This window comes from Macaca nemestrina, chromosome 6 (genome assembly GCF_043159975.1).
Source record: "Macaca nemestrina isolate mMacNem1 chromosome 6, mMacNem.hap1, whole genome shotgun sequence".
Taxonomy (NCBI): Eukaryota; Metazoa; Chordata; class Mammalia; order Primates; family Cercopithecidae; genus Macaca; species Macaca nemestrina.
The window spans coordinates 76621732-76639114 of NC_092130.1; the positions used below are offsets into that span (position 1 = coordinate 76621732).

At 35.0% G+C, this 17383-nt stretch overlaps 1 long non-coding RNA gene across 1 annotated transcript in view; it reads left to right on the forward strand.

The window, feature by feature from the left end:
• The window catches only part of LOC139363587 (uncharacterized), a 31754-nt gene extending 24771 nt beyond the window's left edge, over positions 1-6983 (forward strand). Inside the window, exon 3 of the long non-coding RNA XR_011624252.1 lies at positions 6741-6983. This is a non-coding gene — a long non-coding RNA (uncharacterized lncRNA). The remainder of the gene's footprint in view (positions 1-6740) is intronic.
• The last annotated feature ends 10400 nt before the right edge of the window (positions 6984-17383 follow it).

A 17383-nucleotide genomic window follows, 5' to 3' on the forward strand; every position in this document is an offset into this window, starting at 1 on the left:
TTTCCCTCCAGAAATGTACTCAATAAAGAGATTAAATAGATCGGATAACGAATTTGGAATTAAGCTGAAAACAAGCGATCACTTAGGATGTGATTTCTGCAGCCCCAAGAAGGACCTCTGACTACAAATAAATAAATAAAAATACCCTTTCCCTGGTCTCAAATGCCTCAGTTTCTACAACTTCGGATTTCTAGGTTGACTATTTTGTTAAGTACTAAATATTCTCAGGAAGACCAATACTTTAAGCTGTGAAATTCTGGAGCCACCAAACAACGTTATTTACTTGACAGATTCTGCCTAGTAATTGTCTAAGATACAGATGAAAATTGATCACTAATGAAGACCGTTAACTCAAAACCTGGCCATGTCTCATATAACAAGGTATGGCACAGTTTCTATTCTATAGCTTCCACATATACCTTGATGGGAGATTGTCATTGACATAATAAAATGTGAAACAGCAGGAAAATATTAAAAGCCAAAGAGGTAGCCTATTTTAACAACCCACTGTCAGGAAAATTTTCCGCACATCAGACCTAAATTTCTCCATCAACAGCTAAGTACATTCAAGGGCATTCTCAGTTGTTCTTTTGGCTGATTTCCTCTTTTTCTTATGGTTAGGACTTTATATTTTCAAAGAGCTTTTCAACCACATTTACTAGTGTTTCTTCACAAATATGCCTGCAGTTTAATACTCTTTTTCCACTATTTTACAAATCCTGATGTTGGAGCACAGAGATATTAAGAAGTATGTTCAAGGTTACACAGCAAGTTAAAAGCCCAGCAGGGGATAGGCTACGCAGCACCTGAGTTTCCAGACTGCTGTTTAGCCAACTGGGCCACTCTCACAGGATGCTTACGACACAATGAATTAAGAAAGAGAGAAAATAAGCTTGAACTAGAAAATGAAATTATGAAAACAGAAAATGTATTATTATTAAAATCATGATTTCTTTTTCAACAGATATAAATAAACTATGATGCAATGCTTATCATGCAGCCTCTGGGTAGACTTGCAGACTGATTAATCTAACCTTGTCTGTCTTCATACTGCTTTTACCCATTTTTATCAGGGCATAAAATAAGTTAGGAAGTAGATCCTATATCTGATGGCCAAAATGAGACATGTTCTATTGCCTCATGTTTGGGTCTCATAAATGTGACATTTTTTCAGGGGTATGTCTGAGCTCTTCTGCTCAACCTCCTCCCAGCTCTGTATTTCCCCATCAGTCCTCATGATGGGTATCAAGAAAAGGGAAAATAAGAAAGACTTGGCATTTGAGTTTTGAAGGTTACAGCTCCATATTTGATAATCAAGAGCTCTCGAACTGCACCTGGATACTAATTCTGAATGGAAGCTTACGATTGTAAGGTAGAAATATGACGAAGTAGTGAAACAGCAGAGACATCAATAACTCCCACATAAAGATGTTTCTATACTTAAATCTAAACGGAGAGGCCTCATAATTCCTAAGATTCCTCAGTCAAGAGGCATTCTTGAATGCCCTTAATGTGTCAAGATCTGAGGTAGGTGGTAGGGTACAGCCACAAAAAAAGTTCTATTCAAGAGCAATAACCTAATTCTGTTTGAAGTGTCAGAAGAGTCTTCACAGAAGAGACGATATTTGAAGCTGAGACTTGAAGGACACATAAGAGTTAGCCAGATTGAAGAGGATAGGGAGAAGAGTTTTCAGGCTTTGGGAATCAGTACATGCAAAGGAACAAAGGCTAAAAAGGGCATAGGACACTGAAGTTATCACAAAAGGCCAATAAAGCTACAGGAAGAGACAAAAAGATGGCAAGTGAACTTTGAGGGGTAAGCAGGGAACAGGACATGACAGGTCCTATAGGTAATGATGAGTATTTTTTTTTCACTGTATTCTTAAGCCACGGAAAGGCCTAATACATTTTAAGAGGGAAATAATATGATTATATTTAAAAATTTTTAAAAATCCCTCAGGTTTCTGCATGTATTATCTGTTTTTCGTGTTCTTTTCATGTCCATTTGCAGGTGTTTAGCTCTTACTCTACACAAATCTTTTTTGTGTGAGGAATATGTGGCTGTTGGGAGAGTCAAGTAATTGAATGATGTGAATTTCCTGGAGTTTCCATAAGTTCCTGTAAATTTAGCCTCCAACTGAAATAAACCAACTGGTACTCTTGTGAAATTCAAAATTATGCTATCATCAGCTAAGCTGAATGAAAAGAAATTAGACACGAAAGTCATAGGCAGCCCTTTTTAAAATTGTATCTTTTATAGAAACATCATTATATGGAACAATTAAAAGAAGCAAATTTATTTGAATGTGCATTTTTAAGACAGTTCCACAAAAGCATAACTAGCAGTAGCAGAAGTACAAAAAATTCTGTGTCAGTTAAAAGACTATCCTCAGAATATGAGATTAAACTCCACATACAAGACATGAAATAAAATTCAGAAGTATGAACTATAGCATAGCATACAATTGATATCCAAACCATTAAAATATCTAAGACTAATAAAATACTGCTTTAAACAACTTATCAAAATTATCCATTCTTTTGTAGCATGCCTTTATAGTTACATCATAGTCATCAAATACAAGTAACATTAAACATTTAATTACAAGTAACTCGTAACTCTTTCGGCCCAGTGCATATGCCCAGCTTTTTATTTAAATTTGTATTTAGTTTCATGTAACCTTTTAACCTTTTGAATTAATAGTAAATATATCAAGGCATTAATAACTTTTTTATTTTTTTTTTTGAGATGGAGTCTTGCTGTATCACCCAGGCTGGAGTACAGTGGCCTGATCTTGGCTCACTGCAACCTCCATCTCCGGGTTCAAGTGATTCTCTTGTCTCAGCCTCCTAAGTAGCTGGGACTACAGGCGTGTGTCACCACACCTGGCTAATTTTTGTATTTTTAGTAGAGACGGGGTTTCACCATATTGGCCAGATTGGTCTCGGCCTCCCAAAGTGCTGGGATTACAGGTGGGATAAAGGGCCACTATGCCCGGCCCTTAATAACATTTTATGTAGATTGTATTTAACATTTACCAGGAGTAAATAAAATGTTCCTGCTTTGGAAGGTATTTTTTTAAGCATAAAATGATGAATTAGCAATTCCCTATAATAAAGTTATTCATGCTTATTACTTAAAATTTTTTCATAGCAATAGAAATTCAAGCAAAACAATCACAATAATCTATTTTAAAAGTCATTTAATGACAATATAAGGATCAGAATTGACTTTTGATGCCTAGCTCCTTGTATTGATATCCTAAATTACTCTGATCAAGAACAACCATTAATCAAAAAAGTCTGAAGAACATTAAGATCTAGATATTTTCAGACTACTAGAATATTCTGAAATTCTGAAAAAGAAAGAACGAAGATTCTAATTTCAGAGGCTTTTAAAATGCCTGATTTCAGTAGGTCTCAATTATAAAGATTCTATTTTAACAGCATGGGCAAAATAAAATATGTTTTGCTAGCACCTACTGCTGCAGATGTGCAACTGAAGTAAAAGAATATATTTTGAAAAATGTAAAATGGCATGTAAATAAAAAGTATTATAAATCACATTTCATAAACTCAGTTGATCAAGAAATATAATTATAGGTTTCTATGAAATGATTTTATTTGGAGTCCAGATTCCTCCCTGCGGTAGAACTTAATCTTAGGCAATTCACCACCATCTCCCCATTCTCCCATTTCTTATCTCTGGGATGTGTTCACAGATCAAAAGCATGAAGTGCAAAGTATAAAGGTGTACTTTGCCGGGATTGGTAGGGATGCCCTGAGCATCGACTGAGGTGCGTGGTCACATTGTGCCTTCAATCTTAGTTCATGCACATTATTCTAAATCATCTGTCTTTCCAAACCATCAAGTCAAGCCCAGCTTTTCCTAATATATTAGTATCCTTCTGCAGTCCACAGGACTATTCTCTGACAAGCACCACTAAAGTCTGTAGAACCAAGTTTCTATCTATTCCTCTGCCACTCGTGTGCATTTTCCACTCCTCCCAGGCTATCACGGGTGCCCATAAACTCCGCCAAGTTTTCCTAAGACCTTCTCTACTCAGGGCTTGTTTCCTGATGCCATGTTGCTACCTCCTTGAGCATACCCTGAAATGAGGAAAAAATAAAGTCCTGGGACCACTTGTACATGCACCCTACTTAGAATTTCTGTCTCCATTCCTCCAGCTCAGGCTGGGAGATGTAGTGTGAGGCCCTTCTTCTCAGACACCCACCACTGTCTAAACTCTACTATATTTGTCTTGATGCCCCCTTACCACGTTGTTATAGAATCTTCTTTAGCCTCAGGGAAAGAAAACCTTGTTCTTATATTAGGTAAGAACTTTAATCTGCCAAATCTATATTATCAAAAAATCCTCTACTTATTAACCTGATTCAACTCAGCAATTCAGGCATAATTGCAATCATTTTAGGCTTCTTTACCCAGGATTGCATTAGATTTCAAGAAGCTGTGCCAGGGCAGATAGGACAACCATCTAAACAGAGCTTTAGCTACATTTAACTCCAGTAGGTCCACAAACATCAGTCCATGTAGGTACAATTAAACCAGCCCTTTTCCAACTGCAGGGCTTCTTCAGAAACTCCTGTCCATTCATTTACTTATATGACTTGGCCAGAGACACAGGGGCTCATTCTGTTATTTGGGGCCCATACTGAAGCATGAAACTTCCACACTCCATCTGTTTATCCCTGACCAAATATGTCTTACAGCCTTCTCTGGGTCCTGACATTGTCTGTGCCTTATTCGGAAAGGGAAGTCTTCTATGTCCCCAAATTGCCCCAAAATATTATTGCTTTACCCAGGCCCATTCCTGGCAAGCAATGTCTCCCAAGACCCTTTCCTTAGGAATCCATCCTTCTACATATTTATTATTTTGTGGCACAACTATTCTTCTTGTTGGAGTATAGGAGGTAAAAAGGAGCCATAACTCTTAGCTATCAATTTGAATTGGCTACTTGAATGTGAAAATTCAGAATTAATGTGCTTTGTTTTCTCTGCTTTCTGTGGTCTTATCCCTTTTCTGAAACAAGGAAGGTGAATGCTGAGCTCCTGAATGAAGAAAGTTTCCGTAGAAGAAGGAAGCTGTTAAAAATATGTTACAGATAACAATTCAAAATATAATGCTATTGCATCATTATTCTCCTCATTACTCTATGTGGGTTTTAGTTACTACACTCAGAATAAATACAGAATAAATACAAAATAATTATTTTTTATATTTTATTGATTAGTCCTTTTATTTTCTTTATGATTTTTACCTTTAGAATTTTTCATGGGATCAGTTACCTGGTTTACAGAAAACAGTATTAAATAGGTTGAGGAAAACTAGGCTACATTAAGTAAACTGTCTTCCTTTTAGTTCTTTAATATTAAGGAATAAAAATGCATGGCACACACAATAAAGACCACACTAAGTAGATGATAAATATGAAGATTTGTATAAATTGTAAAGTTTTATATAAATATTATATTATTATAATCTGAGCTCCTAGGAAATATATATCCTCAATGATCTAAACGGTATTATTATTGTCAGTAGAAAAGGGAGAGGAAACATTTACCAGTTTGGATAAAATGAAAAAATATATATATATATGTGTGTGTGTGTATATATATATATATATATATATATATACATATATATATATATATATATATATATATGTATATATATATATATATACACATATGTATATATATATATATATATACATATATATATATATATATATATATATATATATATATATATATATATACACACACACACACATACATAAAACTGCATCTTTTTGTTCCACGTCACCAACCACAAACACATCAAAAGTATTCGGAATCCCTACCTGTGCAATAGAATATATAAGAAAGTGTAATGTTCCCAATAATTCAGCATGTAACAAAAGCTATATGTTATTTATCTTTAGCTACTGTTGTTCTTTCAACTTGGCCATAAAATATACAGACCCAGCCATTGGTATATTGTGATTTCTTTGTATTGACATTGTCATGTTGTACGCAAAATATTGTCATACTGAATGTTATTCCAATGGTATGTTTTTAACATTTGAAAAAGTACAGGACAATGACAGGAGAGCTGGAGTCAAAAAATCCCTGAGCAAACAAGGATGTTCACCTACATCTCCAACACTGAATTGAAATTGCGCACTTGACTAATCATTTGCTATTCCAGTCTTGAGTCTTCCTAATTATAATGATAAAGATAAAGTAAAAAGCACCTGAAGCAGACGCAGCAGGACTTTAATTCCAAGGCTGCCCTGTTTTGTTTTTTTTTTAATATCTTTATAAGTTCAATGTGCACTTAGCTTTCCATAAGAATCACTTATCTACTAGATAATTTCCAATCCTCAAGAAATGCACAGAGATTGGGATGGCCTTAGCATAAATTCTCCTCTTTCACAGGAGACGTAACTAGAAAAAACCCATGGGACAATTGTGGTTTTTGAATAAAAGTAGTCAAATTACACTGATATATAAAGAAATGGCAATTTATGTTTGATGAGGTATACATCTTATAGAATGGATTGAAAAAGATCAATATTAATGTGATCTAGACTACATAAAACTCTAAATTTATTGTGTAATTATATACTTAAATATCATACCAACACTTTGTTTTGTTCATTTTTAAGGTTACCATATTTTTATAGAAAAAAAAAAACAAAAAAAACTCAAAGTTCCTTTTTTTTTTTTTTTCCAGAATGTAAGACATCAGACCCTAAAGAACCAAAGTTGTTATTTCTGTGGAAGACCAACCAACCTATTCTTACAGCTGAAACAAGGGATCTGGCCTGCAAATAGTGTGTTAAGGCATTCTCCAAGTTTCAAAACAAGAGTACACCATTTTGAAGGCCTATAAATAGAAAGAATTTTTCAAATATAAATTCAGTAATGACCTCTGTCTTTGGAAAAGATAATTGCAATGTGTTACTGCGAACCAATTTAAACCCGTATTTCTCATTGCATTTAATATTTAATTTTATTTTTTATCATTATATATCAATAGTTCTTTCTGGAGCAAAGCAATCCTATTTGCCTTTTTTTTTAACCTTATAGTGCACACACACATGTATGTGTAGGGTTATTTAAACCAGGAAATATTTACATCAAAATGTTCAAAGAGTTATCCTGGAATAGAAATGCTGAAAGTATATTTTCAAGAAGTTTTAAAATTCTAGGCTGGCCTCAATGTATTCAGTAGCATGTCAGAAACAGAAAAAAAAATTAATCTCTCCATTTGCTTATTCTTATTAACATATATAGAAAAAAAGTTGCTCTAAACCTAATGCCTATGCAATATGTTTGTTTCCTGATGCTGATGGTAAATCATAACTGGGCACTTGGTTACATTTTTTAATGTTCTACATTTCTAGCACTGCTACTGTGTTCACAATGAGCTTTATATCTGACGGTAATTTTATTTTCAGGTTCAGTCATATGATGCCTTTCTATAGAAATAGGTTCTATCACAGGAACAAATTATTCAAATCTAGTTTAACGGACTCAGCAATTCTCCTCAGTTTTATCTTGGGCATTCTGTATTCCTTTCCCTAAGCCTAGTGGCTATGTAACAATTCAATTACCAAAGTCCTTCATCCAGAAAGTGCCGTTGATTTCCGGGAATTCTTATTCTGTTTGATTTCTTCTTTTCTTTTTTCTCCTAGTTTAACACATGCCAGTTGGTGTTGCCTGAGTTAAAAATCTTGAAATAAGCCTGGCACTGTGTCAGTACATAGGTTAAAAAATGAAACAAAAACATTTAATAAAATATACACTAGAAATGGAAAATAAGATTAGCAGTGGCATGTCTTGTCATAAGGGCATTTTCTGTCTATGCACACAAAATAAAACAAGCTCAGTGCAGCTGAAGAAGAGAGGAAAGAGAGAGATGGTATAAACTGAAAGATGAAAAGGCAGAGAGTGAGTGTACAGAAGCACGTTGAGAGCATGCAGAGTCAGCTGGCAAGAAAAGGCAACTCGAAGAGCCTCAGAAGGTAAAACCTCAGTTGGCAGATAAAGTGGGTAAGAAGCAATTTTTGAAATAAAATAGCAATAGCATAAGCAACTTGAAGGAAGATGAAAAGAGCAAGGTGATAAAAGTATGCAAGAGTCTTTGGAGATTATTAGTAATTTTAGGGAATTACAATGATGAAAAGTTATAAGGGAAAAAGACTTTACATATTCTTTAATAAAAGAAAATTACCTGTCAAAATCTGTCTGCATAGACACTAGTATTAGATTCTTGTTCTTCAAGAAAAAGGCATGTCTGCTGGTCAGATTTAGGTTCATCTGTCCTCTATTTCTCTAAATAATGTTTTTTCTGATAAAATATGCAAATACACACATACACATATATATTTTGTATGTATATTATATGTGTGTGTGTGTGTGTGTGTGTGTGTACATACCTATACATAAAATAAACACTCTGGAACTAAAATTTCAAAGAAAGTCAAATAAAATAGACAATAGTGGAACTCCACAAAATTTACCAGTAACCTGAAAAAGTGTAACAAATTTCAAGTTAATTCTCATAAATCTTCTACATACATTAGTTATATCTACAAATAATTCATTAAAAATCAGCAATTATCTGATTAAATTATTCCATACAATAGGTACATTTAGATAAATCAGATAGATATATATTTGGAGAGGAGACCTGAAAAACTTCCCTTTGTCAACACTGATTAAACGTGTCAAATAATGAGTTCCTACTTAAAATGTGGCAAGTGCCCACAGACCCTCTTAATGATTCCCTTTAGGTATCTGCACATCAAGTAACAGAAATACATACAGGTAACATTTTTGGAACATGTTTATCCTATTTTGTACTTTTGTATTCCGTAAAGAATCTTAATAATAGACTTCTTTAGAAAGAGCACTGCTGATTTCAATACATAGTCATAGAAGGTTAATAAAAATAGCTAAAAATTATTCGGTCCTTACTATGAAGCAGATGCCTTTACTGACTCTGTCTCAAAAAAAAAAAAAAAAAAAAAGAAAAAAGAAAAAACATAGGACTGGGAAGTTACCTCACTCTTCTGCCTCCTTTATATCTAGATTTCAGCTAGATTATATAAAGTATTTCTACATACCAACTGGGCATGGTGGCTCACGCCTATAATCCCAAAACTTTGGAAGGCCGAGGTGGTTGGATCACGACGTCAGGAGTTCAAGATGAGCCTGACCAACATGGTGAAATCCCGTCTCTACTAAAATATAAAAATTAGCTGGATGTGGTGGCATGAGCCTGTAGTCCCAGCCACTCAAGAGGCTGAGGCAGGAGAATTGCTTGAACCCAGGAGGCGGAGGTTGCATTGAGCCAAGATCATGCCACTGCACTCCAGCCTGGGGGAACAGAGCAAGTCTCTGTCTCAAAAAAAAAAAAATAAATAAATAAAAAAGTATTTCTACATACCAACATGAAAAAAAAATCTTATAGAAAAATCATCAAAATAGAGATAGGTACTTCTAAGAGAAAATAAATATTTGAAAAGCTAATCAGCACAACCAGTAACCAAGAAAATAAAAAATAAAATAAGATGTAATTATTAGTATTAGTTATATCTGGCTTGGCACGGTGGAGACAAATGGCCATCTATACATTGTTGATAGGAGAAAGTACTATGGCGGGATGTATCAGACTCAAAGGTGAGCATGATGGCAAACAAATAGTCCTGTCTCTAGAAATAGACCTGTTAGAAATATTCAACTTGTGGGCCAGGCACAGTGGCTCATGCCTGTAATCCCAGCACTTTGGGAGGGAGAGGGAGGCAGATCACCTGAGGTCAGGAGTTTGAGACCAGCCTGGCCAACATACAGTGAAACTCCATCTCTACTGAAAAATGCAAATATTAGCCGGGTGTGGTGGTGCCTGTAGTCCCAACTACTCAGGAGGCTGAGGCAAGAGAATCACTTGAACCTAGGAGGCAGAGGTTTCAGTGAGCCGAGATCACGGCACTCTACTCCAGCCTGGGTGACAAAGTGAGACTCCATCTCTAAACAAACAAACAAACAAACAAAAACTCATTTGTGCACTCAGAGATATGAAAAAGAAATTCATTAATAGCAAAAATATAGACAAAATTCTCAACAATGAAGAAATTATAAATACAATTGACATGGACAGGAGACAGAAATACTGGGTAGAAGAGGGGGGTTCCGCAGCATAGGCTGCTCCAACCTCAAGTCTGGAAACTACAGCCCTAAGTGAGAACAGGCATTTCTGTTTTAGCGCTCAAAAAGTTGCCTTTTGGTCTGCCATGCCCCCTGTCCTATACCCATATAAACCCCAAACCCCAAGCTCCAGGAGAAGGCAAGCAGAAGAATGGCAGAACAGCGTGGCAGAGAAGGAGAAAAAAGGAGCATCTGTAAGCCGAGAGGAGTTCAGCTGGGGACAAATGGAGAGGAGATCGGCCTCTTGGCAGTCAAACTCCAGGGGAAGATGATCTTCCCACCCATTCCCTTTCCAGCTTCCCATCCACCCTGCTGAGAGACACTTCTACCACTCAATAAAACCTCTGCATTCATCCTTCAAGCCTGTGTGTGACCTGATTCTTCCTGGACGCCAGACAAGGACCTGGGTACGGAGAGGACACTGAGCTGGTTAACACAAGCTGTCTGTGGATGGCAAAGCTGAGAGAATGCGTTGTAACACATGCCCACTTGGCCTTCAGGAGTCACAGACACCCACCCCTAGACACTGCCGTGGGGTTGGAGCCCAGACCATTCATCCTGGCTCCTGCACTTCCCTGTCTTCATGCTTCCCCTCCCATAAAGGGTTTGAGCTCGCAACGGCTGAACAGAGAGCCACACACCTGTTGCATGTCCTGGAATGAAGGCCAGGGAACTCTCCCGTCTCAAAATTATATCATATCTCTACTATGGAAAACTATGAATTAATTAAAAAGAACAAAATAAATTGTGGGAAAAGAACTCCGAGATATATTTTAAGTGAAAAAAGAAAATTAAATACCGGTAAATAGATAAGAAAATTGCAGTTATGTTGGCAGAAGGAAATAGAATTTGCTATTGAGAGCCTAAAAGTGGGCTTTCATATTTTAATTCTATATACATCTGGGTTTTGGAATAGCTTATAAAGTATTCCTATGTTACAGATATAATTAAAAAGCAATACAAAAGTGAAATTCTTTCTGAATCTCCTATTTTTCTTGAGAAGTTATGAGGCTCAAATACACATATAAAATTGTTTTAGTTGTGTTTTAAAATACCTCAAAGAAATTTAAAAATATTTTTAAAAAGTAAAACTCACCATTTTAGAAAGAGCAGCATATTTAGAATCATAGAACTTTGCACTTACTCTTTATACAACCTGTTACAAACATCTTTGAAATCTGAACCTCACTCTTCCGTTTTCAAAATGCTATCTGTCCTGCTGATTTCTCATTTCCATAATCATACCATTCCAGACTCAATTTCTGGAGCTACTGCCAAGTTCAAAGGGGTTCTATAAAATTCATTCTGCAAACAGCATAGCATTTTATACATTGATAGGTATAGATGTAGATATAGTTAAGCTGAGACTATTGGGGAAAAATATAAATAAGCCTGTTTCTGTATATTTTAATGTAATTCACTATGTATCATATTAGAATCCACAAACAAAACACAAAATGCAGCTACTTATACTTAATCTCTTACATTTTGAAATTAATAATGTAATCTGTTTTATAAACTAAAAACTAGCTATTATAATTGTTTCAGAAAACAGTATTGAAGTTTTTCTGCATTTCATTCAACAAAAAGCCAAAAGAAGAAGAAAATGTGTATGTTTTTACTCATAAAAGATTAAGGATCAGTTAGCAGCTTGCAATAAGTACTGTATCACTGTCCAGGGGCAAGGCAATTATAATAAGTAGAAACTATACTTGTGTATTGCTGTAGGGGGAAAATACTTATTAGATTTATTCATAAAATTGAGTACATTTTTAACTTACAACTGCTTTATTTAAACCTCATGATATGGTTTAGCTGTGTCCCCACCCAAATCTCATCTTGAATTGTAGCTCCCATAATTCCCATGTGTCATGGGAGGGATTCAGTGGGAGGTAATTGAGTCATGGGAGTGAGTCTTTCCCATGCTGCTCTCATGATAGTGAATAAGTCTCATGAGATCTTATGGTTTTATAAATGGGAGGTCCCCTGCACACACTCTCTTGCCTGCCGCCATGTAAGGTGTCCCTTTGCTCTTCCTTTATCTTCTGCCATGATTGTGAGGTCTCCCCAACCATGTGGAACTGTGAGTCCATTAAACCTCAATCCTTTATAAATTTTCCAGTCTTGGGTATGTATGTATTAGCAGCATGAGAACAGACTAACACACCTCATATGCTAAATAAGAAAGACAGATGAGATTAGATAGACAGATAGATGCACACATATAATCAAGGAAATATAAAGATGCAAGTTCATAAATGACATTATACTCAAGAAAAAGTAAATAATTTTCATTTGTTTAACATTTACTCAGAACTTTTCACAGAAAATAACCTGACTAATAAGCAATTGCAATGGCTTAAAGGTAATGTGCAAGAATAGTTCTGGTGGTGGAATACGAACATTTACTTACGAAAGTGACAATTAGCTCACAAAAGAAAAAAAAGAGAAAGAAAAGAGAAAGAGAGTAAAAAAATAACTTAGATTGAAGGTTATAGCAGCTGTGCAAATAAAGAAAATGGTACAATCAACAGTTCACATCCTTCTGATGGATCATTGAAAAAGTTCTATGTAAATAGTTTTAATGTTCAAACTCCTGTAGAAAATAATGCAGTGAAAAAATGCAAGTAAGAAAATGCCTACAAAGTATGAAGAATCTTGCAATCACTTTTCTTCCAGCAGATATGGACCACCAATCAGCTGATTTATATATTTAAAAAATAACTCAGAATTAATGACTTTTAAAGAATGACAAATAACCACAATCTTTGATGGAAAACAGTAGAAGCTGTAAGTGTGATATGCCCTATTGGATCATGGGTACCATGCAAATGACAACACAATGGCCTAGAATTGTAGCCTGAATGCTAAATCAAGTCTCCAAACAGAGAAATTTTTCTCACCTTTAAGATTTTTTAATAAAATAAAGTAACAAAAGTTAATGGCCTGCCAGATGTTCACCACAGGGAGTTTGTTTCACGGAAATTGAAGAAGGAACTTAATTTTGAATTTATGGGAACATTTCCCCTCCATTTTCCCTTGTTTGTCCCAGGTTGCTTTTCAGCCTTGTTGACCAAAGCCAGAAGTGCCACACTGGGACTCTTTCAGTGCTATTCATCTCTGCATTAGAACAAGATGTGTTTACATTTTTCTTTATTTTTTTTTTCCTTGCCAGGGTACAGCTAGAAGTAGCAATAAAATTATCCTAAAACCAACGATTGTTCTGATAATTTTTTATCAGCTCAACAGAAAATGTATCAAATGAATCAATGAAAATATCTTGAAGCACAATCAGATATTCAATCTGTAGTATCCTGTGAAGATATTTTGTTTTTCAGCTTCCATATTTAGAGTGTCTGTGTGTGTGTGTGTGTGTGCATGCGCACATGTGTGTGTTGTTTATTTAATTAAACATTTTGAAAATCACGCAAAATTAAAACATTGCATTTGGGTGTTATTCAAGTTTATATAAGGACATAATAGTAGAAGAATCCACATTTTTCAAAGCCGTTTTAGCTTAAAGTGTTAGAGACCTATGTGTGTATGCCTTGGGCAGGAGCTGAAAGAGTTGAGAATGAAAGAATAAAAACAATCAGCTAATCCTCAAATTGTAGAACCATACTTAACAATTATTTAAGGAAATGTTTAACATCCATTTACATGTGGAAATCTGCACAAAGGGTAGACTACCCACTCTCTTTCTTAGTGGCTCCTAAACTTTCAAGTATGAATAAAAATCACCTAAAAGTTAGTTAAAATTGTAGACTTCCAGACCCCGCCAAGAGAACTTGAATATTGGGAAGAATCTCAGGAGACTTTCCTCCAGATGGTGCATGACCCACAACTTGCAAAACACTGTTTTCTATTCTTATGACAAAAAAAGCACACAAATCTGTTCAGATAATTGTACCTAACAAACAATTGTGGACGTCTCTCTTTTCTTTGGTATCAACAAAAATGAGGCCAATAATTTTTGTAAAACATGTATATGATAAGTGTTTTATAGTCAACTGAAAGAAAAAATAGAAACCTAATAAATATTTATTGAATATACAATTGAAAGAATAAACATGCAAACAGATTTACCCACATGTAATCCCCTGGATACTCAAATTTTGTAGCCAGAAATAAAAAATCCCTCCTTCAAACTGATTAACTTTCTGCACAATTTACAATTTAAAAACAATTCTTGTGTTACCTTAAACCAAAATAAGCAAAATAATATATTAGTAGGCAGTACATAGTGCTTATGTTTTTTCATTGGAAAATGTTATCCTAATGCACTCTCTCTTGTTCATTGGTGTTGCGAGTAGCAAAATGCTCAGTATCCCTGACTGAGGGAAGACATATGAACTGAATGAAGAATATATCATTTACCTAACCAATCTTTCACTTTAAGGGCAGTATTTCTCAAAGTTTAGCCATGAGTATAATCTCTTCATAATTTTGGCTGCCATATCCTTGTAAGAGGTGTTAATATATCATGAAAAAGAACACAGGAATTTGCTGTAGTCACTACCTATTATAGTGCATGTATATATTATATACAATAAATATATTATAATATTAGCATATGGTACCTATGAAAGAAGGACTGTTCCAAATCTTTCCATGTATAGGAAATTCTTAAAATGTTCAAAACACCTTACCCTTGAAGAGCCAAGGACTCATTATCTTCTCCAATGACCTTTGGCAAAGAGTAAAGGGAGGTGGTGATGCTACTATGGGGAGTGTGTATATATATATAAAATAATAGATATATCTATAGATTAATTTCAGTTATCTCACTAAATCTCCAGTGTGTTTAATTAGCTATATTTTTCCACCTCATATTTAAAATTTTAAAAATCTCAGCTATTAAAGTTTAAAGGTGTTTGTTCATCTACCACCTAAAATAACGTTATGTCCCAGCAGCAATTCATTCACTATATTTTGAGAAACTATGCTTCCAGACTCCAAGTCCTAGAAATTAGCAGTCCTTCAAATAATCTCATACTCACCTATGAATGAAGGACTCTTCCAAATCTTTCCATGTATAGGAAATTCTTAAAGTGTTCTAAACACATTATACTTAAAGAGCCAAGCATTCACTATCTCTTCTCTAATGACCTTTTGAAAAGAGAATAGAGAAGTGGTGACACGAAATGTCTTCATCTACATATTTCACAATGTATGCTCTGTTCAAGGGAAGTCACCAGTCAAATGACAGCAGAGGACTTGGGGTCACTCTCTCTGTTATTTACAGAAAAAAGTAAAATCTACACAATTCAATTTGCCAAGATAACTCAGGCTAAAATGAGGTGAACATTATCCCCAGATTACTGAAATAATCATCTCTATCTATATATTTTTCTAAGAATAATTGACCTTAGTGTGATGGCTCAAGATTTTTTTAATTTGATTAAGTCTACTTTGTACTGTATCAGTTTTATTGTGTTTAGTTTTACCTAAGTTATTTATTCTTCCCAGCTGGTTTGAGGACTTAAACAAAAACAGTTTATTGGGCAAAGTGTTAAAAGTATATAAGAAGGCTATGTATGTTTCTATTAATATATCACAGAATAAAAAACTCAGGGATAAACATGAATAGATTGCCCTCAAACTTTGAAACTATTTCAGGTATTTATTGTATTGTAAATAAGGTCTGCATCTATAGGCATTTGAGGAGGAAATTTCTAATGAGGCAGTATTTTTGTTTCTATACATTTGTATCTAATCTCAAAATAATAAATTAGTTCCATCCAGGAATGTGAAAATATGTGAATAATATCAGCACTTTGCCCATGAAATAATATAGTGAATTGAAGCCTGTGATCCCAGCACTTTGGGAGGCCGAGACGGGACACAAGGTCAGGAGATCGAGACCATCCTGGCTAACACAGTGAAACCCCGTCTCTACGAAAATACAAAAAACTAGCCGGGCAAGGTGGCGGGCGCCTGTAGTCCCAGCTACTTGGGAGGATGAGGAAGGAGAATGGCGTAAACCCGGGAGGCGGAGCTTGCAGTGAGCCGAGATTGCGCCACTGCACTCCAGCCTGGGCGACAGAGCGACTCCGTCTCAAAAAAAAAAAAAAAAAGAAAGAAAGAAAGAAAAAGAAAAATGAATGCTTAAATCATGATCTATTTGAAATGCTTACACTTTTTTAACTCACTTAAAATGAGAATTTAATCTCATAAGTGATCCACCCTTGCCATTGGTGTTCCCAAATATACCAAACGTTTAGCTCTGTCCAGAGTATACCATGAATTAGAGTCATTTCTGTAATTTAGCTTTACATTTTCATTAAAAAGTATTTATTACCTAAATATGACTGAAATTCAACACAATAACTTTATCACATTATTAGAGTATTTCCATGTCCTACTGCTATTTAAAATATTTAACTTTAGAGTCAGCTAGGATTTTACACAAATCACTTAGTGTATACTGAGAGATCCATATTCTTTTTCAGAGCAAGTATTCAGGAAGCCCACAGTTTCCTTGGAGGAACAAAAGTAACCAAATAATTAAACCACAATGATAATGCAGAAATGTACATGGTAATAAAGGAAGGTACATAATGTTTCTACAGCAGTGAAGAGGAAAATAGCTATTCAACTCCTGAGGTTTCCCAGGAAGGTGTTTTAAAATCAGTAAGATCAAATAAGTACCTTCTGTTGTGACTACTATAATAAAATGCAAAAGAAGCTATGAATTAACACAGGAGACTATACATGCACCACTAATTACATGACAAGCCCTTGCTAAGTATTTTACACATAATAATATTTTATTGCATCTTTGTAGCAATGCTGTGAAGTAAATATTATTATTCTCCCATTTTACAGACAATGAAGCCAAGGTTTAAAGAAATTAAATATATTGCCACAGCTTTGCAGCTAGTTAATAATGCAATCAGATCTCAAACTACATTTGTCTGATTCCAACAACTGAAATCTTGACTACTAACCTGTGCATCAGTTTGTGAACAAGTCCTTTGAAATTATAGGTAGAGTCTAAAGCTGCCTGCTTCAGGCATGGCATCCCTTTGAAATTTTGATCACTTCAATTCCTGTGAACCCTACCTTTACCCAACAACAATAGCACCAACAATAAATGTTTATATTAATACTTAAGCTTTGGAACCTCTTCAAAAATTGTTGGAGCAATACTTTTATACTTTA